The following is a 22,236-nucleotide window of genomic DNA, read 5'->3' on the forward strand; positions in this document are numbered from 1 at the left end:
GCAAGAAGCAGGGAGAGAGGAGGACAGATGTTGGAGAAAGTAAATCATCATATGGTTTCCCCTGGGCTGCTTTGGAAATAGTGGGAGTCAGGCTTTTTACCTGCTCTGTCTTTTCTGACCTCTCTCTCCCTCTGCTCTCTGTGACAGACTGGTGAAGATGAATCTATGCCCCCATAAAGAAATTACGTTTTTTATTTCTGTCTCTCTCTTTTCTACCAAACACCATCCTGCAAGCCAAAGCAGGAGATCCAGTTCTATAGCAAAGAACTGGAGACGGGAGACGGGGATCGAACCACCGAACCCCGTTGATGCATGACCAACTCTATCCGCTGAGCCGCAGCCGCCAAGACAGCCATCGCTGTACAGCATGTGAAACATCCAGTGAGACAATGGACTGATCAGAACTGATCCCACTAAAGCCAGAACCACTAAATGTCCAATTTTACATTCAAACGAATGGTCTAAAGCTGCTTTCTCACACAGTGTGGTTTCACTCCGGCTGAGTTTCTGAGTTGGATTGTCTTTGAAGCAACTTTCAGGTCTTTACACCAATTTACCAACTGGTACAAAGTGCAGCCCGGGCTAACAGGTCGCTCTCATTCTAGGCTACCTAGATAGTGTAACCCTGACACGTTTCCCAGGTTTAAAATAACACCGGGGTAGGTCTCAGACGACGCAGATCCTCATTTAATGCTCCAGTTTCATCTTCACAGCAATGTATGTAGGTGTGTGTGTGCTGGCGCGCATCTTAATTGAGACGCAGCCACACACACACACACACCCATGCACACAAATTATGGCCCAGTAATAACTTCCTGTAACTCTTCTAAAAATACTGTATATCCAAACTTTTTAATAGCACATTTTCTCGTTTGAGCTGAAGGCGGCAGACGAGCGAGACATGAAACGCAGCACAGAGCGAAAGGGTCGGATGAAAAGCAGCATCACTCGGGAGCTGAACTCAGAACAAGTCGAGATTTTCTCTGCTCAAATTGGTTTTAATAATCATCTCGTCGGGAGTCGTGGATTAAGACGGACAGGTGGGTTTCAGAATGGAATGAACAGGAATGAATGTATCTGAACATCTGACTCCCCGTCACTCATTTCAAACCGACGCAAAACTCCCATCCCAGAGTGCACCTGGGCAAAACAAAACTCGTTGGGATAGCACCACTTCACTGCAGCATCACACACAGATGCCACAACACAACCACCGTCATCACACGGAGAGAGTGGGAGCACTGATGTGGACGCTTTGAGCTGGAGAGGTTTGAGGACGCGGTGTGGAGTGATGTTCCAGCCGCTTGTTTAGAGAGCTGCCAAATTACCTGCTTTGCATAAATTGAAACACGCAGTCAAAGAAAATAAAAATACAGCCGGGCACATGTCAGAGTTAGATCTCTCTCCAAATAGTTTCAAGCAGATTAAAAGCTGCCTCTCGGTTGATGTCTTATTAATACTCACGTCTATGATTAAATCTTTCACGTCACTCCACAGGTAATTATGTTCCCAGTAAAGTGTCCTCCTCTCTATTGATGTTCTCTTCACTCAAACACACATTAATAACACGACAAGGGCAAGTTGTGAGTGTAAACTGTATATTTATATATATATATATATATATATATCAATGTGTATAATTCGGCAGGGTTCACCTGGCTTTACATGGAAACCACACTGATCTGATTCCATTAATTTTGGTTTAGTTCAACAAACAGTTTTGATGTGAACTAAAAACAGACGTGTTCATTTCTTCGTGGGTTAATAAAACATACAGATGTTTATTTTAGTAGTTTTATGTTAGAAAATCTGAGAAAGCAGAAATCCAGAGAATCGTGGGAACGCTGAAAAACAGGATTTTGCACACAAAAAGTGAATTCCAAGCATCTTGATCACCACCTGGTTGCTGGCTGAGGTATAGTTTATAAAAAACTGCCTCCTCCATGTTAGTTGATGGGACATAGACAGACTAAAACAGCCTATGGAACAGAGGCTGGTTCTTTGGGTTGCTGAAGTCGTGCATAATTCCTAAGGCCGTCGAGAGAAAGTGAAAATATCACTAAAAAAAGAGGAAGCTTGCAACACACTATATTTTTAAGCGCCATTTCTGATCCCTGTCGTGGATTTAACCATCTGCTCTGCACAGTCCTGCAATCGTTTTCCATAAAGTCCTGTGAACAAGGTGTTAGTGGAAAGATATGCAGTCCCACTCTGATCTCCAAACACACACCCACCCTCCATCTTTCTTGGAGAATGGTGAGCATTAGAGACCTAGAAATATCATAGTGGTCATAAAATATACATGGTAGAAACACACACTCGTACACGTGCGCCGGCCCCTGCTGCGAGGAGGAGCTGCCCGGGAAACAAAGGGATTCAAAGAAAACCCTGAGATGGGTGTGGATGCAAAAAGACAGAAACATGCCACGGGAGGATTCTCTGAACGAGGCTTCACTCTTCTTCTGATCATGTGGACCTCTGCCTGTCAGTCGTTGTGCCTTTAGCTGAACTGCTGCTGTTTAGCAGTTGCTCATGGATTAGGGTTTTGCAAGCATACTGATCTGATTACGGCACTAGATCAGTGCCACGTCAGCTTATGCAACATGTACCATTCACTGCATGTGAGGGATGCCCCTTTCTCTCTTATGGTCTCCGTCAATACAGAATGAGGTTTCCCCCTGGTTAACATCAATAATATAATAACATATAATAATGAACACGCACTTGAGCTGCTCTCAAACATGCACTGAACTCCTAAGAACCTCCAGACTTTCTCACCAGGGGCTTTATGTGAGAACACAAATGTCTGAGTGAGAGCCTCGGGACCTTCTGCGGACTTTCTCTGGCCAGCGCCCCCCCCCGAAGTAAAAAGTCTAAAGGAGCCGATGAAAGAAAACAGCCGATCCTCCGAGCAATTCACCAGGAGCGTGTTGATAACATGTGACAGAAGTAAAAAGACGAAATGGAAACAAATGTCTCGTGTGTGAAAGTTCAGATGCAATTCATCGTCCTGAGTTCACATCTGAAAATGGTTTTATTTTTCATTTAAATTTTCATTTTGAGTACGATTATTAATCAGTGCACAAACCCTTCCTTTCTCTTTTCTTCTGTAGACAAATCTTTTCTTTTCATTTGCTGTAGAGTGTAGATGAAATGAGGTTCACGCAGCCTCCTGCTTTTCATCAAAAACAAATATACATCGTTTTGCTTCCTTTACGTCATAAAACTCATTCTCTTCCCTTCTGTGTGTTATTTGTGTGCACGAGAACTGTATGAGTGAGTTTACGAGAATAATTGTTCCTGTTCACTGCTGAGACCGATGTTGCACTTAAAGAACCCAGCTCAGTACATGTGTTGTCAATAAAACTGAACCATGATGGAGCGGCACACACACAAACAGAAGGCAGAAATATAATTACAGTGCAATTTTTCAAATTGTATTTCTTTGCTGTCACTGGCACTTTCACAAGGCTCCGATAATCACTTCAAGGTTAAAGCTTCATTAGCCGACAGACCTCGCGAGTGGATTAGCACTTCAAAGAGTGGAGCGAGAGAACCAGGCAGGACGCTGGGAGCCAGGAAACTGTGTTCAGAAGTTGGTTAATTGCAGGAGAGAGAGAGAAATAGGTCAAACCCAAACCATGACATAACATGGCACCATGGGTACACTGCATACCTAAATCTTTCATTGGCTTTAAAATTCATCAGACGCTCTCCTCACCCCTTTGGTTAAGTGTGTATTTGTGTGTTAGTGTGTGTTAGTGTGTGTGTGTGTGTGTGTGTGTGTGTGTGTGTGTGTGTGTGTGTGTGTGTGTGTGTACCGTCTGTTCTGTGTCTCTGAATGCACGCATGCAGGCATGAATGTTCTGCAGGATGAGCTGAAATAACACCCAAAAATGTTATGAACACAGAAAGAGAAACAAATGGACTGAGCCAGAAACGGGGACAGAGACAAACAACATGTGGACAGATTTCTATCAGTTTACCTGCACACAAAAGTGCAGAGTCATACTTACATATTGATCTGATACACAGATCCTCGTATGTTGAGGGAAAGCAGGACAGTAAAATGAATAAATTATTTCGTGAAAATCATTACGTCACATACAGTGTGAGAGAGACAGAAGCAGAGAGAGAGAGAGAGAGAGAGAGAGAGAGAGAGAGAGAGAGAGACGGACACAGAGAGACAGACAGAAAGACAGACAGAAAGACACAGAGAGAGAGACAGACAGAGACAGACAGAAAGAGAGAGAGAGATCGAAGCAGACAGAGAGAGTGACAGAAGCAGACAGAGAGAGAGACAGACAATGAGAGAGAGACAGAGATTGAGACAGACAGAGAGTGAGCGAAAGAGAGTGAGACAGAGAGAGAGAGACAGACAGACAGAGATAAAAACAGACAGAGAAAGAAAGACAGACAGAGAGAGAGAGCGAAAGAGACTGGGACACAGAAGGAGAGAGATGATAGAGTTGGAAAACTAACAGAGGGATAAACACTGACTGTGTTCAGAGTTTAATTAAATATGTTTATGATAGAAACAAGTCTGACACTTGCCGCTGTTACATTTCCTTTTCTAATCATTTTATTGTTGTTTTATTATAAATTGTGGCGCCTGTGGACGGCGTATTAACTGCTCCCAACATTATCATGACTGATGTTTTCAATAAAGGAACAACATTCGAGGTTATTTTAAAATGGGTTTGTGCCATCAAGAAACCTGATTGACGGCTGTGAGACTGCAACCAAACACACAATATGAATCTCCATATTAATAACAACAGTGAAAAAATGAACCTGCGCATCAAAAAGTTATTTGACAGCTCGCGTTTTCCCTTCCCCGGCTACCTGAAATGTGTTTTCACGAATTTACTGGTAGCAATAAAAATAAAAATAAACTACCCATCTGCCTTTTTTTCCCCTTTTTAAGTCAACTCGTGCACACAAGTGACAATTTACAGCCACTTTGAAGTCTGAGATAAAAGGACGAGGAAAAGAAATGAAACTTCTGGTGGAGACGAGTCCAATAAGCTCTGAACTCATCAGTAAAACATGTCACACGCCCGATGAGACTGAAACTGGAGGAATTTGATGCTTCGTTCCCTCAGCCCATCACATGCAGAGACGAGACTCCAGACAGCGCTGACACACACACACTCTCTCACACACACACACACACACACACACACACACACACACACACACACACATTTAGGGGGGGTCATTTTTGGTGATATTACATCACATAAACATTCAGACTCACCCTAAACTGCAACACAACACACTCGCTCAACCATGACACGTGCACAAAAATACGTGCACCCACCAAAGCTCACTTCTCTCTGTCTCACATACACACACACACACACACAGAGAGACACACACACACGGAGAGACACACACACACATACTGTATAGCCAAAGTCTCAGTTCAAGGCTGCCACCCGATCGATAATCCCATTATAGCTGAAAAGGCTCCTCTATGGGTTCTGATTGAGTCTGGGGAGTGAAGGAGGAGTGGCTCATAATTAAAGTGGGATTTGCCAGATTGATGATTAAAAGGAGTGGATCGGGATGTAAGCAGACACTCGGGCTGCGGCACATACAAGAAATAAATAAATTACCATGAAGTATCCCTTCCGCAAAAGACACAGACTTAAATTCGTCCTCTCGTCTCTCCCCTCTCTTCGTCACCCCCCTCTTCACTTCACAGCAGAAACGTGTCTTTCACTCCCTCTGAATGGGCTGAGGTGAGACGGGTGGATACGAGGCCAGTTTCAGAGATGAGCAGTCGAGCAGGGGTCACAACCTCGGCCGCAGCTGAAAGGTTCTCATTTCGGAGAAGACTCGAGTCTATGTCATTGGCTTTGGACGTGTAGTAATTGCACATACACATTTACAACAGCGACTTTGCTGTCATGGACGTCGATATTCCAACTATTGACCTTTTTCAAAAAAAGACATTATTGTGATTATGATGTTTACATGAGTTGCTATTAGTGTATTCCATTTATATCCCTATTTACCTGTTACAGAGCACGGTCGGATTATTGACATCATTACATCCAATATGATTACATTCCCATCCTGGGCACAGTACATGCGTCGTCAAGCAGTTGGTAACGGCTGTACGACGACGCAAGCTCCAACAGGATGTTATTCTGTGATTAAGACGTATACATGTCTACATGATGCAACAACCTTATTCATGTTAAGTTAAACAGAAATTGCTGTTCACATGGCAGTGGCTGATTCAGACTTGTGTCTTAATCTAGTTAACATCAGAAATATGACAAAGATTTGCAAGTCTGCGGTGACCGTGCACAACATATAACAAAAAATGTATTCTACTTGCACAGCTCCACAGACTAGATTGCCTGCGGTCTGTGAGGAGGAGCTATCACGTCGTCAATAATTGGTTTCAACGTGCTCTAAATTGAGACACTAAACCAAAATGCAGCTCATCTTTCTCGGTTAAATTGAAAAATGCGGCTGCACTGGACAGCTCTTATATGAAAACGTGTATCGTGTGAGTACTGTATGCTGCACCGTGTCCCAGTGCATCATTTTCCTCAGGCTGTTGTTGTGTAACAGCCTTCATTGGCATTCACACTGCTGGCAATCACAGCACAGGAATAACTGCCTCTTTGGCAGTAGCAGGTACGTGTTTGCCAAGTGTGGCACCGTTGGTTGGGTTCTAGCACATGCAGCATACATCAACATCTGTTTCAATCCAGTTTTCAGTGCACAGAAATGAATTAATGCATTAGCCATGGATGAACTTCCTCAGACTGCGCACATTCAATGCATGGATTGTTCCCTATTTGATACACTGTATAATTACAAAACAATTTCCGCCCAGTTTGGTTTAGATAAAGTACAGAGGTTATCTCAACAGAAATGAGCACTGTCGCCACCATTTTAAAATACACTTTGATGGTTGAAACATCTCCAACAAGGATTGGAATCAAATCTTTAGGGTATTACAGGTTCTGCACGTTTCTTCTCATCATTGCAGGGATCTCAAACTGACTAAAGCCAGGAAGCACCATCTCTTTTTTCTGTGTCCATATACCCCTCACCATGCCCTTCCCGTCTGTATAGAAATAGCTACTTCTTTAAATGTTGCCTATAGAAATAGCTACTGACGGTCTGCAACATTAAAAACTCGTTTCCCGTCTCGTCAATTTATAACAACGCATAAAACATCTGACACGTGTAAATGAGGCCGTTTTACAGGAGCGCAGCAAACGTACGTGTGACAGGAAAAGAGCCACATTCATATCATGAGGTGTTAACAGGATCTTACTGCTGGTAATGACTTATATCACAGAGTGGCAGACTTAATGTCACCCTCAGTCTCATCCAGCGAGTCAATAAGTGCCTCCCTTAACAGCCTGTGACGATTAATAGTTTCTCTCTTGGTTAACTGAAACTCTGTTAACGTCGGAAATTCTCCCTCAGAATGTCTGGAATGACAGTGTCAGTGTCCTCAGCTCACTTCAACCACCGCTGCGATATATAGTGCATTTACACTGCGTTATATCCGTTTAACATTCCAGTGGGAGATTTTTTACTGTACTGAGAATTGTACACACTCTGTAAATGGGCTGGTTCTATGCAAAAAGGCCCAGTGTCCTAAAATGAACCAATTACTGAAGAATGAAGCAGTCTGTGTCCAAGGGAGCAAGATTAAGTGAATTTCTTCTCACTGTTGTTTTGTGCATCAGAATTCCTTATATATATATTTTGCTGTAACACAAAAGCATCACCGAGTTTTATTGGTTCTCCGGTCTGACTCCGAAAGCCCTTTAAAGGGCCCTCAGGGGCCCCTTGTGCTTCTTTAACCGTCTGGACTGAAGTGATTTGAAAGCAGTGACTAACTGACAGTGCCGTCCTCAGAGCCCAAAAAAGCCTTCACGCATAAAAAAGCAAGGGGGTATAGTCATATAGGCGATTCCATCACTGACAGATGTATACTGGTGCAGCCGACCATGAGTTTACAGGGTCACAGCTGATTGCAAAGCATGCACATGACACTGCACATTAAGTATTTACTTCTTCATGGAAGCCAAACATGCAGACATACAGTACAAGAACACACGTGCTCTAAGCAAAGGGACACACTAATAACGTTTGATTTGAAAGCATATTTTACACTTTTCTGAGGGTCCGTTGAAAGTTTTGCTAACCACAGCAAGATATTTGTGGTTGTGAGGATCTGAAATCTGTCTGATGTCTCTCTCACGCTTCTCTCGGGAGCACTAGGGAGAACAGGTCGGACAGCCAATCGGAAAAGGCTCAGAGCCTTAAGGCCTGGTAGGAACATCTAATAGCGGCAGCGTGACAGCAGCATATATGGGGGAGTTTATGTCAGAAATATGCTTTGCCCGGGCAGCGGCTACGGAGACAAAGCCGTGAGCTGCAGCTTATCCAGCTTCCACTCCAGGCGGTGGATATCGTCCGTGGACTGTGAGTAAGCAAGTTTCCACACACACCGCCATTATAATAGCTGGTTTCCAGTCCAGGATTAACTCGTGAGACACACCACAACTTACAAAACGTGAAACTTAAAAAACAACACGATAAAAGTAATCCACCGATCAGTAGAAGAAAAGCTTTTAAAAGATTAGAAGCAGAAAAGACGACTGGAGGGGGACAAACAAAACCATAATCCTCCATAGAGGCTGAATAGAAATGGGCAGATTCCAAATGCCACAAGCTGAGGGCGGAGAGTGTTTCATTGTGACGTCACAAAATGACACAAGTCGAATGGCTTGTTTTGAGGTTTCTGAACACAGACTGTCAGCATTTCTCTTATTGAGCACTTTGATATTTTACAAGTATTCATAAGACTCTAAACTGGGTTTAAAATCAAATATATCTTGCAACTCTCACTTTATACAATAAGGGATTGTTTTAAACTAGAGCAAAGACAAGTAAAGTAGTTATTTGAACTTTACCTACTCATAGTATAAAGTCATTTGTCTGAGTAATAGTTTTAACCTTTATCGTACCAGAATTGACTCTTTTGTTTGAATATTGTCACAGTATTTCTGACACACAGCTCAGCAGCGATTGAGCACAAATACCAGCCTGTAGCACAATAACAAATATAAACATTAAAGGGCATTTTATTTAAATAATGATATAATGTATAGTGTGGTGCCCACTCCCACTCTGCTCCTGACCTGTTCATTACCAGTAATCAATACGTATCAACACTAACAATCAATACCAAACAATAGTTTATCTACTATCTAGAAAATGAGACATTATTAAAATACATGATATCATCGGTGTGATTCTGATTCTCATATTTTTACCCATTGATGGCGATAGACTACACAGAGTCTGCTGATGATAATTCATAATTAATATGATGACATACTCTAAGATCATCATTATGTGGGTCATCATGAGTATGAAGGTGCGATTCAGTGTTTTCTTTACATTTCTTTTTCCGAAGCACAGAACAACATATTACAGCAACTCCGTCTTTGACTGTATCTCTGCCTGACGCTCACATGCAGGCAGAACATAACAGATATGGTAAGTGAAGTACTGTCAGCGCTAATGACAGTGTTGCCAGGAAAGTAAGTGCAGTAAAACGCGGGGTTGATGGCATAATATAAGCCTGTGAAGACACTAACTAATGCTTTCAGCCCAGTGTTAAACTGTGCCAAGAGCCACACACACACACACACACACACACACACACACACACACACACACGCGCGTAAAGTAACATGCATGACACGTACACACACTGGCAGGAAGGTTCAGGCTATTGTAGAGCAGATAAATTTGTGTGATTAAAGTGTGAGGTTGTTTCAGTTTATATTGTTATTGCATAAGATTTTCATTTCTGTGTGTGTGTGTGTGTGCATGTGTGTGTGTGTGTGTGTGTGAGACACTTAAGGTAGATAAAGGTCAGACGTGTCCCTGAGAGACACAAATGATGAACGACCAACAGCAACACAAGGTTGAAACCATCAGTCAAAGGAATCCATTTTCAAAAGGAGAAACTATCTCAAGGTTTGGTGAAACCCTGAAACCTCAATTCACAACAGGACAGAAATTGTTTTGCAAGAAATAAAATCTCCCACCTGTTTCCTCTTTTACGTGCCTGCTCTTTTTCCTCGAGTGTCTTTGTTAAGACAAAAAAAATGCCATGTATCCTTTGCTGTGGGAGAACTTTCTGCTGCAGGGAAGTGATCTCAGGGTCCGCGGAGCCAAAATCATCCGGTTCTTTTGCTCATCTCGGCCTTGGTGCCGGTCCTCGGTGGTTCTGCCAGGTTCACAGAAGACACGACTCGGACTCAGGCTGAAATGAAGAGAATACAAATAAAAAGAGAGGCTAAAGTGAAAGAAATACATGAGTTTCACTGGTTATTTTTCAATAACTACTCATGTCAAATCGCATGTACAGCAATGATTGAAATCACATTTGAAGCATACTTTATCATCATATCCAATATGATCCTTACATACAAGTATTTATAGGATAGGAATGAATATTAAGTGAAACTTCAGGTAAAAATCAATCTGGGTTTTTCTGTGTAAAATCAAGAGATCTCAATGAAATCTTTCATGGTATTTGGTCACATGAGAAACCTGTGGAAACAAAATTTCAGCTCCATGTTTATCTAAAAGCTATGGTCATGCAACCAAATCAGTGAACCAATTTAAATGGAGCATAACAGGAAAATAACAATGAATTATGCATCCTTCATTACTCAGTGATTCTCAAAGAAAGTGGAAAGGCCGAGTAGTGACAATGTGAAATAAAACACATCGGCGAGGGAGAGATTTTTCAGAATCATACAGATTTTACCCGGCAGCAAGATCGTGGAGAAATGTGCAGGAATACAAAAGTTGGCCGTTCTGTCTCTTATTCTTTCTCCATTTGTCGATCTCTCCCTCTCTTTCCTACTGACTTTCTGTCTCTTTACCTCTGTTGTCGCGTTTCACTTAAATTATCATCACCACGTGAAGACAAGCTGGGTCACAATAATGATGACAATAATGGCCCACGAAGCATCAGAGGGCGACGAGGTGACAGATGGCTCAATCTGTAAGTGGTACTATATATAATGAGATACTACCTATCTCCCTGTTTCAGTCACAGAGCAGGACACCTGTCACAACACACCTCGAGCCGTCGGCGCGCAACACACACTGCGTATCTCTGAATAATTCCTGCAAATAACTGTCAGGAGAAACAGACACACACTTCCTCCCTCTTTCCCTCCACTTTCTCTCCACTGGTCTCTCACTTTCTCCCCTCCAGCACTTTCACCCTCTCCCTGACACACACACACACACACAAACAGACACTATAAATCAGTTAGGGAGAGCCCGGCCAGCTGCCCCACAGTGAGCAGAGCATGACACCTGGCCGATTGCGCTCTTCCGTTGCAAGTAAAATGGAAGAAGAATGCTGCCTTACACCCGATCATGACTCGGCACGGTAGATATGCACGTACATGTGAAAATACACGAGCGCCTCACAAACACACACAGGGGAAAACACATCCTGTGAGATTTTATTCGCAGTGAAATACACTGAAGTTTCAGAGCACACAGAGCATCATTTGCATGGATCCTGTTGGCAGTGGTGGAGGAAGTACTTAAACATATAAAGTATAAGTACAAGTATATAGGCAAAAAATGTATTAAAGTAAACATTAACTTTTGAGTAAAAGGTTTTTTGCTTCTGAATATACTTCGAGTATTAACAGTAAATGTGTGAAATTGTAACACAATGCATTGTAAAACTGTTGTGTAGAAAGTACACAGATATTTGATAATTTATGTGGTGGAGTAAAAGTGAAAAGTACCTGAAAATCCATCTACTCGAATAAAGTGCAAAATGTACAATAACAAAGTAGATGTACTGTCTCATTCAGTAAAAGTGCTTCATGTTCACGACATGATCATGAAAATGATGAACACTCACGATTTGACTAAAAACAAAGAGGTTAAAACTTTTTTTTTAAAACAGACCTTTTATAGATGATGTTCATCTTCCAACATTTTGCCTTTGTTCACAAAAAGAAAATCATCCCGAGAAAAACAGTATTCAAGCATTGAGGTCTATCTTTATGGTGTTTATCCCTAGACGTAAAACTATGAATATAAAACAACCTGTAAACACTCCTCACTGGTGCCGTATTATCCTCATAAATCCTGCTGGGTTTCAGAATATGTTTTTGTACTACTCCCCCCACTGTGTTTCCATAACAGAGGTCAAAATGGCTCTCTGAGGGATATTTTGTCTTAAAGCGCTGCACTATGCTTGTCAGTTGAGCTCAGAAGAAACATTGGCCAAATGTGCTGCTCACATTCACGCTCGAACCATTCCACTTTTTTATTTCCCCATGGGTTTTCCCCTCGGCAAGCCCGCAGGTCAAATTGTCAACTTTCTACCCAAGATGTCACAGACTAATCGCAAGATTTCCATTAAAATTTGCGGAAGATATTTAGAATCCCTGCGGGGGGTGAATTCTAATGTTCTGTTCCGGGGTTGAACCCTGCAACCTCTCGCGTCGAGCAGGCGATTTCCAGCTGTGCACGAGAAATGTGTTGTGAATCTCCCGAAGTTTACTGAGAGAATTAATGCACTACAGAAAGACTAGCACATATCATTCGCAGGTCGCAGCGGGGGGGGGGAGGTCATTCCCAGCAGAAACACAGTGAGAGATGAGGTACTTTGTGTAAAGCTGGGTCACCGTGAGCCTCTATCACACTGACACAGGACAAGCTTTCATTTTTCTGACGCCGCTCTTGCTCATACTGTCCATTATTTTTCTCATAGGTTCAGGCATTATTTATACGACAGCGTTGGAGTGTTTTACTGCTCGAGTGTTAAAAGCTGGTTAATGGCTCGGTATCGTCACATTAAAACATTGTTGGGGCTGTGGGTTAAGTTCGAGGCAGGGGACAAAAACTGTTTGACTGACAGTCAAAACTATCCAACAACGGCTTTTCCATTATCCACAAAACACAGATGAAGGATGGGTCTCCCACACCACACAGTGTAGTCGTGTCCTTTATATCTAATCTGATCGTCTAATAATGGACACGTCCGACATTCACATGGTGTCGGAATAAATGGACCAAATTATTTCCCACCTGGGAAAATTCCCCCAACTTAGATCAAAACAAAAAACTTGGAAAATTGGTGAAAATAATGTTGCACAAATTGCCAAATTACTGATGTCATCACTTATATGCAACAGCAACTCCTCTCTCAACTTGTTTTTAAGCATCAGGACCCAAGATGGTGACTCAGGAAAAAAGCAGTTAAGTGAATACTTAATGTGGATTAAAAAAAAGAGGCTTACAGATGCTCCATTTTCCAGGTAGGCAGCTAAACTGAAAATCCAAAGGCAGGACTGAGGAGGTGAACAGATGAACTGACCAAGACGACCGTGAGACTGAATACACAAGGGGAGCAGGGACAAGAGGTGAGACACAGCACAGATGGTCACATGTGCAGGTAACAAAAGAAGGAAGTAAAACGACCAAGAGACACATGGGGTGAGGAGCTTCACAACAAAACAGGAAATGATAACAACCAGAGAGCAGCCTAGATGGAAGGATCATGACACAGCTTCCTGTGGGTTTTTATTATTATTATATCATGTGGTCAAAAGAAACATCAATACTTTAATACTTACATCACTTGTACAACTAAACTGCAGTTATTCAGACTGAAGTGTGACCAACAGGGTTTCCCAAGGAACACAGGGCTCAAGTACCAGTGTATCAACCTTTTTTGCTGCGAGGCAACAGGGCTAACAACGACACCACCGTGTTGACCTCAGTTCAATTCTTAATTTCAAATTCAGCTTTATTTCTATAACAACATCTGGTTTAAATGGCTTTAAATAAAAACAGGCTAAAACAGCTCATAAAGGGCTTTATTAAGAATTAAGAAAAAAGTTTTTAAACAAGCAAACCGCAGCGAGATCATCTGGCAACCTGTTCTGTTCTTTAGGTGCATCAATACTGACAGCCAACCTCATCAGACTTAGAAAGCTCTCTGGCTATATGGGGGAGATTTCCAACCTTGTTATCTGAGAGATCTGCCGGGATGCTGCACTGACAGCGTGTTTGAAATGTCCGGCGGAGCCCAGGCCTTGAAATGCTCTGTCGACCAGGAGGAGAATTTTAAACTGTCCTAAAAAATCTACAAAGGTTGGAGAGATCTGTGGTCGGATATGTGTTTGTACGTGGTCGGATATTTTTGTCCTGATTAGAACTTGTGTGGCCGAGTTTAGGATGAGTTGTAATGAACTGTGGATTGGGAAAGTTTCATACATTAAATGTCTGCAGGTATTCATTGCAATGGTTGTTTTTTACAGTTTCGTCAGTTATCTCCTGTGTGTTTTGCATCTCTTGTCTTTTACATTTTGCTGCACTCAAGTTTATAATTTAAAACAAATAAGTTCTTGAGCACGAGTGTCTTGATCTCTCCGTCTGTGTCTTTGTATTGAAACATCTCTTAATTAGCTGGATACAAAGCCCGTATGATGAGAGATATTCAAGCTTGTGCTCTCATTGTATGCGATTTCCTGGTGCTTTGAAAGAGCAGTGTAGAATATCTAATTAAGCCTGAAATGCTTTTCTTGTGCCGCATACAAAAATACAATTCCATCTGTACGCGACATGTAGGAGGAAATCTCCTTGACACAGAGAAGAATAACAAAGCCAGTCAGCTGTGTGGTCTTCATCCGGACAATTCCCACTCGGTATTTGATTATGCAAGCGTACGATTATCATGCCTCGTGCTGCAAGATCCTGGTGAGGTCATCGCGACAACAAGCCGGTGCAGACTGAAACATACCATATTCCATTTCTATAATATACATATACATATACATATTTCAAAATGTCTGAGGTTAAAACAAATCATAAGTGCATCCATCCATGATCTGACCAAATTCCATGGTTAAATTCCAGTAGTTTTGGGATAATATTGCTTACAAACAAACAAACAAAACAACAAATGGGTGGATGTAATGATGCTTGTACCAAATTCATGCAAAATAATTATGAGCATGAAATATCTAAATCTCTCGTTTGTTTAAATCTGTTAGAGGAAAATCTCACGTTACAGCTCACGGTTACCTTGAGTTCCACGTGTCAGGGATGTATTCTACCAGCTCAACAAGCCTTCCCACATAGTTTTGGCCCCGATTTGGCCCACACTGCCACACTGTCATCCGGCCCACATGCCGCTTAGAATTATGGCACTCGGGTGGTCCGCTCCTGTTTACCAGATCTGGGCCACAAGTAAGCCATGGCAAGACAAAGGTGCCAAAGGTGGCCCAAATTTGTTTTGTGCTATTTGGGCCATGTTCACCATTCACCACATGGGCCAATTTAGGTTCACATCCAGAATACACCTTGCAGAGAGTAAAGAGTTTAAGGCTCACAGGCTTTTGTGATATTTGGGCCACATTTGCTTTTTTACAAGTGGGCCACAAGAAGGCCAGAAGTGCTGCGTCACCGCCTGAAGTGGCCCACCTCCGTATGCTGTCTGGGTCGTAAGGCCTCGTTCATTTATCTGTATATACACCCATGTTCATGAGGAGCAGCTGTGATTAAAAAACACCACGCAGTCCTTAAATGTTGTAATAAACAGCCTGTGAGGCAGGAAACTGAGACAGAGGTTTCACACTCTGAGAGCAGGTGTGTGAGTCATCACAAGGTGATGTCACAAAGCGGAGGGAGGCAGGTGCCGGCAGAGCTTGAGGAAAACCACATCTGGTAAATGTGTCAGTCTTGGTTAGATAACAACGCCTCATGCTGAATCAAGCATGAATCAGACATTTCAGGGGAAACAAATCCCAATGTGCATGCAACCATTTTAATGTCAAGAATAGAAAATAACTCTAGAGGTTAGAGCTCTTCTGCAGCGGCCTCGGGTTTGGGTCGGACCCGGTTCTTTGCTGCGTCACTAATTTTGCATCCCCACAAAATTGGCTAACCGTCGGTGGAGGTTTCACCATTTAATTAAAGTAAGTTTGTGGTAAATTGACGGCGTGCCCACTGCTTCCGCCTCGACGACACCACTGACAGAGTGGAAGGATTAGAAAGGAGGGAAGGAGGGGAGGAGTGAAATCGAGCCTCTAACAAATACTGTATATCTCCATCGCCCACCCATCTGTCTTTCTGTCTCTTGTCTTTCCTCCGAGGCGCATGTGTCCTCAGTACTGCCAGGCAAAATCTGCCACCGAGCCTCTTAACTGCACAGCTTCAGGCGGGCGAGTTGGAGAGAGGGAGATAGTGAGGGAGACACAGAGTGAGAAAAGGAGATTGAAGTGGTGATAGAAGTAAAGTGACAAAAGGAAAAAAAAACTGCTGTAGATCTCATTTTTTGACACCATGGCTTTGTGCGTGTGTGTGTGTGTGTGTGAGAGAGAGAGAGAGAAATCCATGAGGGAACCTTTGAAGATCAGCGTGTGTATCTAAATGGAAAAACATGAACGCATGCATGTGTTTCACTGTGGTGGGTTAGTGCCGCTAAACAAAAATGCATTCTGGGATGTGTCTTAGATATATTGAGGACACACACTGAACACACACACACACACAAAAAGTATTCTGGCATAAATTATCTTTTAACTCCAAGTCATTTCTTTTACAGTCACACATCTATTCCGCACTACAACTGATTTCACAGGGTAAAAACATCAGAAACAGTTCTCCTCAGAATCCAGAGCTGCAGAGATGAGCAGTACGTGTTGATGTTGTCAGCCACGCCAGTGAGCATCAAACAAAGGTTTCACTCTCAGTCAGTGCAGGCCACCAAACCTTTGGGCGGAGAGGTGTAGGTTTTGGAGTGACGCCTGGGAGAGCATAGTGGATTAGAGGGAGAATGGGGACTTTCATAATCCGCCCCCCCCTGTCTCTGTCCCTCTCTCTCTCTTTCTCTCTACCTCTCTCAAACGGTGAATAACAAATCTCTGCGGTGCGGGGATGCCGTCAGAATAATGTTTAGATAATGTCACGGTTACGTCAGGTTTAATTGCTTTTGTCGATGTTGTTTTCACCCAGAAAACCGAAGGATATCATCCGTGTGATGTATTGTTGGCAGGGATGTGCCGGGTAGAAGAGTTACTCATTACATATGTGACTACATGACTTAATTCCACTGTGGCAAAAGTAATTAGCTGCACCGAGTCCAGCACAGACCAGTCGGTCCACTGGCTTCAAAGAGACGAGCCTCCATCAAACCCGTTAACACAGCATCCAACGCAGTACTTTTACTTGACTCAGTTATGAGCTTCTTTCCTCCGTCACAATTATTTATGTTACTTCATTTAGTAACTATTATTTGGTGTCAAGGGTCAAAGTTCGTACCATAAGAGTCAACAAAGACCAACTGACGACTGAGAGGAGAGAGAGCTCATGTGAGATTGGTTGGACAACCAGGTTGAACGACATGTTTCCACGATATTTTATGCAACTTGTATATAAACCCAAAGATATTAAAAATGTAGTTTACTCAATGGATTCTAAGGTTTTCCAACAAACGCGTGTCAGCATCAATTGAGGATGTTAAAAGACACGTCCTATAATGAAGTTGTTTTATGAAGATTTATTAAAACCAATTTTCCTCCTCCAAGAACACTGAGAATGGCCTTGTGACGTTTTTATCTGGGCTGAACGCAGCCCTGGTGTAGAAAAAGTAACCAAACAGGAAAAGCAACAAAATAAACAGAAAGTGACATTTTTGAAATGATTAATTAGAATTTTTGTCTCTTATTTAAACAAGCTGTGCAGCTTCTGTCCTTGGGATACTCTCCTTACAATTAAAAATCTCAAGTTATTTCTCCGGCAGCGATAAAATGTTTTTCAACTTTAATCGTTTGCTTTCAACTGATATTCAAATGAGGCTCTAAGCTGTTTGCTGATCTCAGTGTTTGGGTCGTCCGCTGAATTGAAGTGGTGATATACAGAGAAAATGGTTTCAGATTCATACGCTACATCAGACAGAACACAGAGAATCTCCAGGCAACGCACATGTCTGGATACGTGTTTATTGTCCTCATGGGAACAAAAAGCAGGAACACACAAGTGATAACAATCGCTCTTTTGTCGAGGGAAAACAAAAACGGAGATTGTGACAAAAGAAATCTTTCAGACACCACCTTCACGTTTCTACGACTATTTTTACTTAAAGTGGGCGGTGTCGTCCGATTTACAGTAAGTAAACAATCACAATCTTTTACTTAACGTGTGCATGTTTTCTCATATAAACCACGGTGCAGTACAGTGCCACACACACACACACACACACACACACATTCTCACGCACACTCGTCTAAGCTTTTGTCGCCTGGCTGGTGGATTAAGTGTGAGCATTTGTGAAATCATTTGAATCCCTAGGGGTGCAAAGAGGAGTGTAGACAGTGTGTGTCTGTTTCTGTGTGTGCACTCACACACGTGTATCTCATGTGTCTATGTGTGTGTGTGCGTTGGGCTTAGGTTTGTGCATATTTGACAGTGTGGGTCTGTTTGGGTTTGGGGCCTGCTGTGTGTGTCTGAGTGATTCAGCTCCACCAGTAAAACTGTAGTAAAAAAAAAAAAAGAAAATGCAGCAAAAAATGAAAAAGAAGAACAAATGAACTTCCCCCGGCCGGTTTATAACCGTTGTACAGTAACAAATATGATTATTGACCGAGGGGAGAGGCAGCGTTTGTTTGACTATTGATTACCTCAACCAGCGGCTTGTTTCTACAGTTTAGCCTGTGTGACTCCTCACTCTCAGTGTGTGCAGTCTGAGCATCGCAGAGCATCTGAAGGAATCTCAACAACAACTGTTTTTTTTTAGATATGAATGAAAGTGCACACGTCTACACACTATCTCGGGTTTCGACAGCGTGTTTGAAAAGTCAGCGGGCAGCAGCTTCTGATTACAGATGTGTGTGTGTGTGTGTGTCTGCGAGCTCCAGGTTCGGGTGAGAGATGTTTTGGGAAATGGTCGGAAAGTGGAACCACCAGTATCACAGGAAACTGGAAAACCCATCAAAAGGAAAAGAGGCCCTTTGTCACAGGTGAAGGTGAAGATGGAGAGATGGAGATTCACTCGATGGAGAGAGCTGCAGGACAAAAGAGGGTTTGAAATAATCTGCTGTTGATGCAATGAAATGACATTGACAGTAATTCATTTTTCAAAATCCTGTTAGATATTTTTTTTTTTCATTGCATATGAATACCTTTGCTCCCAGCACAGATAGAAAAAAAAGAAACCTACCCTATGCAAGATTAACACATTTACAGATTCTAACTGAGCATGAAATCCAATTTCAGCGTGACAGAACGGCCATGACTTTATCATGAATCAGTATTTATGTCTAAGGCCAGGTTTCAACCGACTGCATGACCCTGTGTGAACAACACAGGCATTTGGATTGGCTCCCGTCGTCTCAGAAGTTATGAAACAACTCAATGAGGTATTTGCTTTTCCTGCACACACTCACGATGACAGATTAAAGAAATCACTGCTCACATCGTGTGAGAACTAAACGGCTGTGCAGTGTTTTCGCATGTGATGAGTCCTCAGAGTCGTGGCTCTATTACTCAAACCAGCCGTCCTTAAATAAAATCGGGCTCGTTCTCTGCACAGGCTGAGACATTAAAACATTCAGTTTCTGTGGGCCACGGCACAAACTACAATGCAAACAGATGCTTCAGTAGAACGTACCATCACATACCCAGCTAAACTGTGCCTTGACATGCACACACACACACACACACATGCACACACACACACACACACGCACACAAACACACACTCACACACATGCACACACCAGCTGAATAGAGATACTGTCTCTCTGTGAAAGTGCAAATGCAGAGTGGGTGACAGAGCTAAAATATTTATACCCAGATCTTAGCAGTCTGCACTAAGAGAGGGAGAGAGAGACAGAGGGAAAGATGGATAAAGAGAGGGAAAGAGGGAGAGATTGAAGAGGAGGGCTACAAAGAGAGAGTGTGTGTGTGTGTGAGGAACAGCAGAGTGATAACAACAGAGAGGGAGCAAGAGAGAGAGAGAGAGAGAGAGAGAGAGAGAGAGAGAGAGAGAGAGAGAGAGAGAGGGATGAGTGTGCAGCACAGATGCCAAATGAATCTGGGGCAGTTCAGAAAAAAACAAGGCATTATTCCAAAATCCACTTTGTACATGTGTTCAAGTATGAGTGCGTAATTGTATTTCTGCATTTCGTGCGCGTGTGTGTCTGTGTGTGTGAATATGTAAGCATTCATCTGATGTGAATGCAACACGCCAGAGGCTGCGATTCAAGAAGAAATACCACAACATTATGTTTTGCTCAATCTTGCTCCATTGTGTTCATCATCCTTTAACAATGACAGAGCTCTCCGCATCACACCCACTCGTCCTCCAGCACGTTCTGTCTCCCTCGTTCTCACAGATCCTCCAACAAGATCTTCTTCTTCTTCTTTTCTTCTTCTTTTCTCTCCTTTCATCAGATATCAGACTGGAGCACTGCTGAAGGATTTTGTGTCTGTGAGCATGGGTGTGGGTTAACAGGGGTGGGGGTGGGGGGTGGGGGGGTTGGCACAAAGCGAAGATGATGGCAGATGGTGCCCTTACTCAACACACACATACAGTACACACACACACACACCAAACGCTAAACCAAACAGATGCATCCTTAAACAGGGAAGAATGAGTGCATGACATAACGTGCACGGCTCGTATTAATACACAGTCGTGCATCAAACTCCTCTCTGATTCCAAATTAAATAAACTGCTTTCACTTTTATCCGCTTTTATCTTTGTATGTTGAAAATTGAGAGGAACTCACTCTGCTTATCATCACAGACGACTGACAGTTCTATATTTTTTGGGAAACAGCCCACGCTGCCCAGATATTTATCTTCACTTTATTTGCCTCTGGATTTATTCATTGTAGAATGATTCTTTTTGGTGAAGACAATGTCATATCGCAGTGCACTGACAAGAGGAGTAAATCCACTCAGTATTAGTGGATAGTTCGCTGCAGTAGCAGTCTGAAAATAGCACTCCTAACAGTAACAGCTGCATATTGTATGAGTCATGTCAAGCTTCTGCTTCCTCAGGAGATTATTAAATCTGAAAATGCGTCCAAACGCTCGGCTCCATTAAAGAACAGTTGCAATTTGTTTTTTTCTTCCTATTTTTTTGCATCATGGCACAAATTTCCATCTATAGTGTTACAGAGTGCAGGGCCAGTGCAGGCATAACCTTTATTACTATATGAATACATATATTAGTGTATGTATAGATGGCACTCGTTGTTTTTCATGACATAACCTCCTGCACTCTAGGTCGAAGTAGAGGGTTCAACCATCAGGAAATCTCTTGAATTCTGAAGTATGATACACAACAGGTCTAATACACACTTCTCAAACAGACCTGAACAAATGAGCGAAGGAGTCAGGACGTTTGTAAAGTATCGTTTGACTGTTAACTGTTAACTGTTCTTAAATTTTGAGGTAGTTTGTTTCGGTTCTTGGTGATTTTGAAGTCCACCCCTCCGATTAATGGTTTTAGGACTGGAAGAAATTAACCTCAAGTATCAAATGAACCTGTTTTCAGTAACTGGATGATCAGAAACAATCCTGCTACGGTGCGTCCCACCTCCAGAGAGCTAGAAGTAGAGGCTTATTAAAAGGAAAACCATGAAGGACTGAGGGTTTAAGCAAAGTCCTTAAGTTTTTTTAAATATACCAGAAAGTCACATTTTCTGAATAGTAACAGACGGAATGCAAAGCTGTGTGTGTGTTTTTGTGTGTGTTAATGTGTGTTTTTAAATGTGTATGATATTCACACACCTCTGCCAACAACACAACGTGCACGCCATTTTAACTGAGGGGAGACATGGACTCACTCACGCCTCAGTACATTGCCACCTTCCCACAAACAGAGACGTATCACTGCACCCGACAGCCTTTCCCCGTCAAAAACACTTCGTCAATATCACACTGAGCTACTTTGTCACTCCAATTAGAGCCATGAAGCAGCGAGTTGTGAATCTATAACTGGGGGAGAATGAATTCAAAATCACTGAATGATTAGCCTCAACATAGAGGCTGCTGAACATTCACTTAACATTGATGCTTGGATTCCAGTCTTCATCCGCATGGGGCTATGGGCTGATGAAGAAGAACATGCGAATGAGGGGAACAGAGAATTGTTCTTCAAGTTGGATTCCGGGT

The 22,236-nt window shown here is 42.5% G+C and overlaps 1 protein-coding gene across 1 annotated transcript in view; it reads right to left on the reverse strand.

The window, feature by feature from the left end:
- Nucleotides 1–22,236, reverse strand: part of LOC117766408 (protein phosphatase 1 regulatory subunit 29) — a 60,914-nt gene that overhangs the window by 32,961 nt on the left and 5,717 nt on the right. Inside the window, exon 2 of the mRNA XM_034593402.1 lies at nt 10,107–10,324. The gene's annotated coding sequence lies outside the window, so the exon portion shown is untranslated. The remainder of the gene's footprint in view (nt 1–10,106; nt 10,325–22,236) is intronic.

The sequence above is a fragment of the Hippoglossus hippoglossus genome, chromosome 8 (assembly GCF_009819705.1).
Source record: "Hippoglossus hippoglossus isolate fHipHip1 chromosome 8, fHipHip1.pri, whole genome shotgun sequence".
Classification (NCBI taxonomy): Eukaryota; Metazoa; Chordata; class Actinopteri; order Pleuronectiformes; family Pleuronectidae; genus Hippoglossus; species Hippoglossus hippoglossus.